Below are 8,801 nucleotides of genomic sequence, written 5' to 3' on the forward strand. Positions count from 1 at the left end.
TTTTTTTTTTAAATGAAGCTTAGTGCTAGGAACCAATTTGTGGAACTGGAATAACACAAAGCTTAATCCTCGATGATGATAAATATTGTGAGGAGATAGGGTCGCACGTTGATTTGGCCGTAAGTAGCCCTTCCACATGGAGAAAAGTCGGTTGAAACATACCGCTTGAAAAGCAGTGGCTAACCCAGATACCGCCTTTTCTTTTTCTCCAAACTCTTCTGCACCTTGGATAAAAATCACATCGTGTTATTGATGTGTGGATAAAGAACAGATGCATACAGTAAAATACAGCTTATTAAACCCTGGCTTGGATTGGTTAATTACTTTCTCTGCATTAATGGAGGCTCAGGCCTGCAACTGTCGTTTTTAGAATTCAGCAGGTTCCTTTTTGCTTCTCTAGCAGTGAGTCAGTGCAGTTCCTGCTTTGATTTACAAAATTGGATTTTAATCTCTTTGAAACCATTATGCTAAATCAATTTTTAACATAGCAGAGCATGGAGGTACAAAGCCCCTCTTGTTCTCTACTTGCTAACTCTTTGGATGAGTGAGCACCATATAAACAAGACTTAAACGACGTCTACGTGGCAGAGCTTTGCTGCTGCAGAAATGCAGCATTGCTCGGTTATAGTGAGTAGCTACTCTGGYGTGGGCAAAAAAAATGCAGGGGCGAGGGCTGCGTTTGCTTCTCACCCCTTGGAAATGCAGCAAGCGTGCGAGGGGAGTGCCGTGCCACGCGGAGCCGTGACTGTGCGCCTGCGTTCGTGGCTGCTGCTGGCTCAGCCTGGTCGACACCAAGGCGCTGGGCTGCGCAGAAAGCCTGAGCCAGGGTGGCAGTTAGGCAGGGCTTGAGAGGAGTCGGTCCTGTTGGRTTTTTGTTTTATTTTATTTTTCTTTTCCTCTTCTCCTTTAGCCCAGCTCCAGAGCTGTCAAGGCAKGAGATGAGTCACCCCTCTGATGTTTTTGGATTTCTGGCAATGGTAGCAACTGGGCRACCATCCAAGTCCAGCAAGAATAGTGATAGTAATGAACGGGAAACTCCTATGATTTCATAAGAATAGTTTTAAGAAGACTGCATGTGCACACACTTCTCCTTTAGCCTCCTTTTTCTTTCCAAAATTTGTGGTATCTGTCTACTTAGCTTATAAATCAGACTGACTGCAGAGTGGGAGGGGACACAAGCCCGTATGAAATACTAGAAATGGATCCGAGCTGCAGAGTTTTGGACCGCTCAAAATCTCTGAAGTTCAGTTTATTTAACCTCCRCTGCCTTTTCCATTTGGAGGTACAAATCTCACATCCTCTTTGTAATCCTCTCCCGGTGGCTACCCCACTGCCCCCAGTACTCCAGGGAAGCACATCTGGAATAGATCCTTCTAGTGCTTTTTTGGTATGACTTCTAGTTAAAAATTTTAGCAGAAACCTTTCAGAAAATTCCTCTGGTACTTGCAACATTCATTGAGGGATGAAGTCATTTTGGAGGCTGCTGAGCCTGACTCCRTCATTGTTTTTCTTTTTTTCTGGAAATAACCTGGAAGATTCTCGATATTTTTTTTTTTACTCGGTTCTCAATGAAAAAATGGTATATGGCATATTATCCTTGGTCAAGTTCTCTTTTGTAACACCCAATGGTAACYGTAAAAGTTAATTGCACAATAAGTAGAATGATGCAGGAATACGAAGAGAGGATAAATTTCTTACTCCCTTAAAATTTCCTTTAGACAGAAGAAAGATGTCTGCGTTGCAAGATTTGAGCAATTTGCTACATAATAACTCTCATTGCCTAAAAGCCAGGGATATTAGTGAAACAATGATCCAGAAATGAAGTAGTTGTTTTATCTGTATGCGATGGGTTAAATCCTTGGAATGCCAACATTAGCTTTCAGTTTTTGCACTGTCAGTGCACGGTGCCTCTTGAGTTACCGCATGACAATCTCTATTGGCTAAAAGCAGAAGGAGTGAACAAATAAAGCCTCCCTCTGCTCTTGCTTTTCTCTGCTTTGCCACTGCAATTAAAAGGGACATTACATTAATTTTTTGCGTTGTTAACCCGGGTAGTGTCGTTGTCTTAGGGGTGCATGGGGTGCATTCAGGGTGGATGAGGAGAAACAGCATGGTTAGAGGGATTGGGGAAAGGGCAGATCAGGCTAATAACAGATGTCAGAATGGAAAGCAATAGAGAAGACTCGTTTTTCTGGCTGAAATGCTGTCAGCCAAAGGGTACAGTGGAGGGGTAGTGTAAAAATGAGTATTTAATTTGGACTTGTAGAAATACATTGTTTGTATTTCTTTATGAGCTTAAAGTATCGCATGGTTCTTACTGAAAGTAGTCTCTTCCATAATGTTGCGCCTCCTCTGTCAAGGATTTAGACTAGTTGGCTGAGTCTGCGCTGCCTTCTGGTTTCAATGGGACGAGCCCCGAGGGGTCCGAATTGCTGTTTTGAAGGAGAGCATCCAGGCTGACTGCAGCAGAGCTGACTTTGATGGTATGTGCGTGATTCAGTGCTGGTGGTGGTCTCCTGAAGCCCAGCTGCAGTGCTTTCCCTTTAGTACAGCAGTGGACTAGGTACTGCCAACTATCTCTGGTTTAGCTAAAGAAGTATTAGTATCTCTGTACGTGGCAGTGACAAGGATGCGGATTTGCCYGTGCGTGCAGCTTCCAGCGTTCAAGGATCTCGGCATAAGACCATGCTTAAGCCTGAGGAAAGACTGATCAAAAGGTGGGGAACACGATGCAAAGATGCTATACACAGAGCCAGAATTGAGAAGGGTAGGTCCCAGCTGTGCTTGAGTAAGACTGTCACGGTTACACTTCTGCTTTGTAGTGTTACATTTGTTAAAGTTCAAATGAAGAAGCTCTCCTTAACTGAGGTGTTAACCCCAGATCCCACAAGGTGCGTTTGTGCTGCCCTTCCAGCTGCAGTGTTGCATCCAAGAGGGAGATGCTAAGGCTTATAGGGCTGAAGATACACCAAGTAGCTGAAAGATGTTGTTCTAGGAGAGATGTTCACGGCAGGGTGGGCTCTAGGCTGAAGGCTGCTGCTGATCCAGCAACTGCAGCAGCTGGAGACACTTGTAAGAAAACAGCGGCAGGGTAAATTGAAAAGCGAGGATCGTCAGAAGAATAGCCAGGATTGAGGCAGACAGTCTCGGGAGGGATCTTGCCTTAACAGAAGAAATTTGGGTACATAACAATTCTGCGGACTGTGATGACACTGATGGGAAGAGGGGAGCACGCGTGGGCGGCTCTGTCCAGTTGTCCCATCTGCAATATCGTAACGGTGTTAAGCATTTCTAGTTTAAGCTAGGTCTCTTGGTGGTTGGACTGTTCCTCTCTCCCCCTTTGCAGAAAACGTTTTCCCTCCATTTGAATAGCAGCATAATTGAGTTCCTATTAGGCTTTTTCTTCATGTTAGAGAACTCAGTTCTAGTCCCCAGTTGAGGACAAAATGGCAACTTCTGTCCCATTTTAAACTGCATCAGTTTGAGAGTGAACACATACATTTTCTCATAATCTCTGTTTATTTTATCCTAATATTGCAATTTGAGAGGATGGATGCCATTGACATTCAGTGGATGAATTATTAATTATTTTCTTTTATGATGTCTGCCCTTCATGGCAAATTTCTCAACAGCTTTTGGTCTGCTTTGTTAGCATACTGCCTGACGCTGGTTAGTTCCCTTATGTAGGTAATACTGTTTAGGATCAGAAGAAAAAAAAATAAACCAGTTTCATTTACTTGGGTAACGATTTTAGTGGCTCATCTGCCACTGCCTCCCACTTCTCATCGTTCTGCAGGCTCTGAGATTTGCAGTGCCCTTATGAATGGGCAGAGAGGCAGCCCAACTGACTCTGGAGCAACCCGAGCTAAATCATAGTGTAAAGCATGGCATAAGACTAGCACAAAAGCTTATGTTGACAGGTAAATAGACTAGAATCCATGTAACCTTGCAGTATTGCTGGTACTGGAATATAAAAAAAAATTTCAAAAAGCTGCACTAAACTACTTTGTTTTGAGCCAGCATCCTAAAATAACCACCTTTCAGTTGGTAAAATAAATTATGAGAGTCTGTCAGATTCAAAATGTAATGGTTGGGCAAATTAATCCATTGTTGTATTGTTATAGTGCTCTAATCATATTTTTATATATCCCAGGAGCTGGAACTAAGAAGCATTTTGCTGTCATTGCAAACACAATAATAAGAATAGTCTTAACAAAGTGACGTGCACTAAGTTGACTTTCTGCAATACATTTCAGCGGAAATTATGGATGCTTTTTACATTTCATTATCATTAAGGTACAAATAACTTGTATTGAAAACCAGGTCTACTTTATCTGGCTTAATAATTATATCCTGAGGCTCATTATGGACACCTTGTTTGTAATTCTTGCCTTTGTTATTGAATTCTAAATGTATTATTATAAACGTATGTACTTTAACAGATGGAGTATATTATGGCAATGTTTAGTTCAAGTTGATCTTTTCTGAAGAATGTGCTGAATGATCTTGGGCTAAACAGAACCAAGTCAATATGTAGCTTGATTTTTTACTACTGGTATTATTTAAGCAGAAAACTAGAAATGCTGTTGAGCTAAACGCGGCAGGTGAAAGGAGCCGTAAGGTGGAATTATGAAGACCTTACAACTAGGAAGAGGTGCAGAACCTGCATCACAGGCAGCAGAAACTTTTCCAAGAAAATATCTTAGTTGATGTCAAGGTTGTCTCGTTTGCCAGTGGGATATTGCTTTAATGGTGTTCTTTTTTCCTCTCCAGTTTACATAATGAGATCAAGCTAATTAAACCATGTCTAGCTCTGGGAAAAGATCAAAATGTGAGCTCTTTTTATTTCTTTTTATTAAAACCTTCACCCTGTAATAGAAGATTATAGGACATACTTTGCTACCAGTGCATCTTGCTCATCTCTGAAGAAAAAATACAGATCTCTCTCTTTACTGGTACGTGTTTGGTTTTAATTGTTTTTTCTTCTGGTTTATCATGTCTCAGGAACTTGCAGAAAGATGCGTGCTTGCTGTGGTCAGGTGGACTAGCTGGAGAAGTAATGATAAGTAGATGCAGTGAGATGTGTTATTCAAAAGCCAGCTATAATAAAACTTACTGAGAAGTGCTCTGTGTCATATTCCACAAAGTTGCTGAGCAGTCACTTGGACTGGCTTGTATAATCCATTTCTTTTTATACATAGCTGACCATATACTGCCATGCGATGGACTCGGGCTTCCCTGCTTCCTGGGAATTCGGATGTTTGAAAAAAAACGTTTTTTATAACCTCCCCAAATTGGTAGACTTTTTCCCTGTCAAATTTTGCTTTTCTGAAAATGGCTTTTTGTTTGTTGGTGGATTTTTTTTTTGAGATGAAAAAATTTGTGTGTGTGTGTTTTATTGCTGGTTCAGTGCTTGCAGGCACTCATCACACTTAAGAGACCTATATCTTCAGTGGCAGATGCTGTTATTTATTGCCGCGGGTTGTGTTCCCGGCGCCAGGTGACCGCTGCAGCGGGCGCTTCGTAGGCAGGCGGCGATTCAGAATTTGCAGTCCGACAGTCGGGGTTTGCTTGGCAGCTCTTCCCCGCTTGCAGGTCACGGGTCCGAGCCCTTCGCTTTGGACCCCCGTTTCCCTTGGTGCGAGCGCGCGTAGGCGTCTTGCACAGTTGAGGCAGCTCGCGGCGTGAAGCCGTTCTCCGCGGTGCTCGCGAGGCTGGGTTAGGAGAGGCTTCGCCGAGCAGTGCTACAGCAAGGAGCTATTGCCAATATTAATATATTACTGCATTAGATCATGCTAATTATATTYTAAGCTAAAATGATTTTTGGAAAGATTGAGAGGAAATGAGGGCTCTCCCATGCCTTCTCCCTCTTCAGAAGGAAGCAAGGTTCAAGTAGCATTTTCTGTTGCRGAGGGGAGGAACAGCTGTGGCGGAGCTCTGAAGTAACTTTATAATGATTGAGTTGAATTGCAGAGTGCATTTTGGGTTGCATTCAAATCATGGCAATTTCCCTTCCCTCTGTGACAGAGCAAGGAGCTCTCCACTTTGATCGTTGATGTAGACTTGGGGAGAGGGGGGAAGAGAAGGGAAGCTTTTGTCTGCGGCGTGTTGTGCTTTTTCGCACATGACAGCGTGGCGGGGTAGCCGTGCTCTGCCAGTTTTACAGGCTTTGTGCAGAGCCCCCCGCGGAGCAGGAGGAGGAGCGCGCTTACGGAGGGACGGTGGGGCTCGCGCAGACTGCGCTCCGTCTCCTGCGCCGTCTTTCCGACCCCAGGTGCTGGGCCAGTAATTGTACCATCTTCTGATGACTGAAGTGGCGCTGTGTGGAAAGAGAGCTGGATCCAGAGCTAGCAGGATTCAACAAGAGCCTCTGTGAACCTTGATGAGTTTTAGATTGTAAAGACTTTAGTTAGGAGTTTTTTCTGTTTAAGATCCTAAACTGTATTGGGGTTAATGAAAGSAAAAGCCGCCGTTCCTCCACCTCCCACTCGTACGGTGGAATAGAGAAGACCCATCTTTAACGGGCCGGTGGCCAAAAGCACTGGGAGCACCGGTCTCCCACCAGAGTAAATACTGCGATCTGTGCGCTGGGCAAAGCTGCTTGTTGGCGACGAGCGTTGGCCTGCGTCGGCGAGGAGGCGAGCCGAGCGCCGGGCTGCTCCGCGCTCAGCGCCGCGCCGCGCCTCCGGAAGGCGGCCCCGTGGCGTGCCGGCGCTCTGCCGCTCCGCTCCACCTTCAGCTTCGCCTCCTGCGCGCACCCCGACTTAATAGAGCTCATCCATTTCTCGGAGACGGCGTCCGAGCTCCCAAAGGGGAAAAAAAACAAACCAAACCAGCCTTTTTGGCTGCTCACGCGGTCTTGCTACGGCAGCCGCGGTGTTGGAGGCGGTCGTCGTCCTGCGGAGCTATCCCACYTGCCTGCAGTCCCCGAAGGAAAACAGGATCCGAACCTGTCGCACGGAGCCAGCTAGAGGCAGACACCGCCTCCGTGCTGGATTCGAATCCCCCCTTCCGGGGTGCGTGCGAGAGGAGCCTGTCATGCTCGCTAYGGAGCGGATAAATAAATAAATCAATTCTTGTCATAATTAAACATATATATGTGCTTTCTTTTTCTGTACAACTTCAGCAGCTAACCAAATGCACTTAATAATGTTTTTCACTGTATTTCAGTGGTATGAATGTACATGAAAATTACAGCAAAGGCATCATTTTTTTAACAGCTGTGTTTAGTTGAATAACAGATTTAGAAAGTGCAGACTTTAATTAATCTGTGTTTTCTGCTGGGATTTCAGCACCATCTGATTTACTTTTCATGGCTGAAAAGTGTAATTGTAGTTTTTCTCTTTAGCTGCAAGTTTATCCTCCCAAGGAATTGATTTGGTTCTTCTTTTTCTTAAAGCGAACTCGCTATCAAGCTCGCGGTACCTGGCAGGCGGTAGAGGCRACGGCCCCGCTCTGCCCGCCGAGCGCGGCGGCGGCTCTGCGGCGCGCCCGCTCCCTTCCCCGTCTCGCCGTACGCTGCGCCGCGCTGCGCTGCGTCAGCCCGTCGGGAAGCAAAGCCTGGATGTCACGGAAGGGGCTGCGCTGGCAGCCTACGCTCAAATCCCGCGTCGAGAGCTTTACGTGCTTTAAAAAGGCCCCTGGCACAGAGTCGCGTCCTTCTCCCACCGCCACCCTTGCGCTGGGACGTGGCGCCCTAAGCTGAGGGTGTCGTTTGTTTGTTTATTTGTTTGTTTATTTTTTAATGCCGGGAGTCTGGCACGGGATGGCCCGAATCGTCCCGGCTCCTTCGGGGCTTTGCTCGAGCTGGTTTGCGGTGGGACGGCGTCAGCTTGCAAAGCCGCGCGCGAGCGCGCCCCGGGGCCGGCGCCGTGGCGCTCCGCCTCGGGCTGGGCGAAGGGAAGTGTGTGTGGAATACGGGTATSGCCTGTATTTTCGGAGGACGGCTCTGTAATTCTAGTTACCGTTAGATGTATTCCCCCCCCCTTTTTTTTTTATTAGGTTGGCATGGGTTTTGATGTCTTAAGGGCTTTCTGTGCAAAGCCCACAACGTCTGAAGAGAAGCACTGCATTTAGATTCAGAGAGTAATCTTAGGATGGCTGCTAATCTGAATAAGATAAAAAAAAAAACTGATGGGTTTTAAAACTTATTTTAATTAAGGTCTCTCCTTTCATCTTGCCAAAGCCCTGAATTAGCTCCTTCGCTCTCCCACAACGGCGGAGAGGCCCCGTTGCGCGCGCGGAGCTTCAGCGGGAGGCCAGAGCGGCCTCCGGGAGCGCGTCGGCTCCAAGCGCTCGGGGAACTGAAGCTTAGGAAAAGTGGAAAAAAAAAAAAAAATCCAGCGGACAGACTTTTTTTTAGGCTTCCGATAGCTCCGGACGGTGTTGTTGAGCGGCGCGGGCCCCRGCTACCTGCTCCCTCGCAGAGGGCACACGAGCTCCGTGCAGTGCCGCGGCCCGGTGCCAGCAAACGGAAGAACGCCGCCCCCGAGCCCGACAGCCCCGCAGGAATCGGAGGAGCCACCTGCGCGCGGCGGGGAGCCGCTCCCCGGGCGGCGAGCGAGCTTTGGCAGCGCTCGGCGCCGCGCCGCGGAGCCCCCTCTGCTTTCTCCCCCTCCTCCGCCTCGGGGCAGGGGCGGCTGGGCAGCCGGGCAGCCGTGGGAGGAAGGGCTCGCAGCCCGCGCGTTCGCCCCGCCGCCGCCGCTGACAGAGGGCCGCCGCGGAAAACTCGGTCTTTTAAAGAGCGTTTTTCCCCTCTGGTGGCTTGCGAGAGCGGCGGCGGCGCGGGAGAGGGAGGCGGC

This window comes from Rhea americana, unplaced genomic scaffold, assembly GCF_003343005.1.
Source record: "Rhea americana isolate MKP2758 unplaced genomic scaffold, rheAme1 scaffold_90, whole genome shotgun sequence".
NCBI classification, from domain to species: Eukaryota; Metazoa; Chordata; class Aves; order Rheiformes; family Rheidae; genus Rhea; species Rhea americana.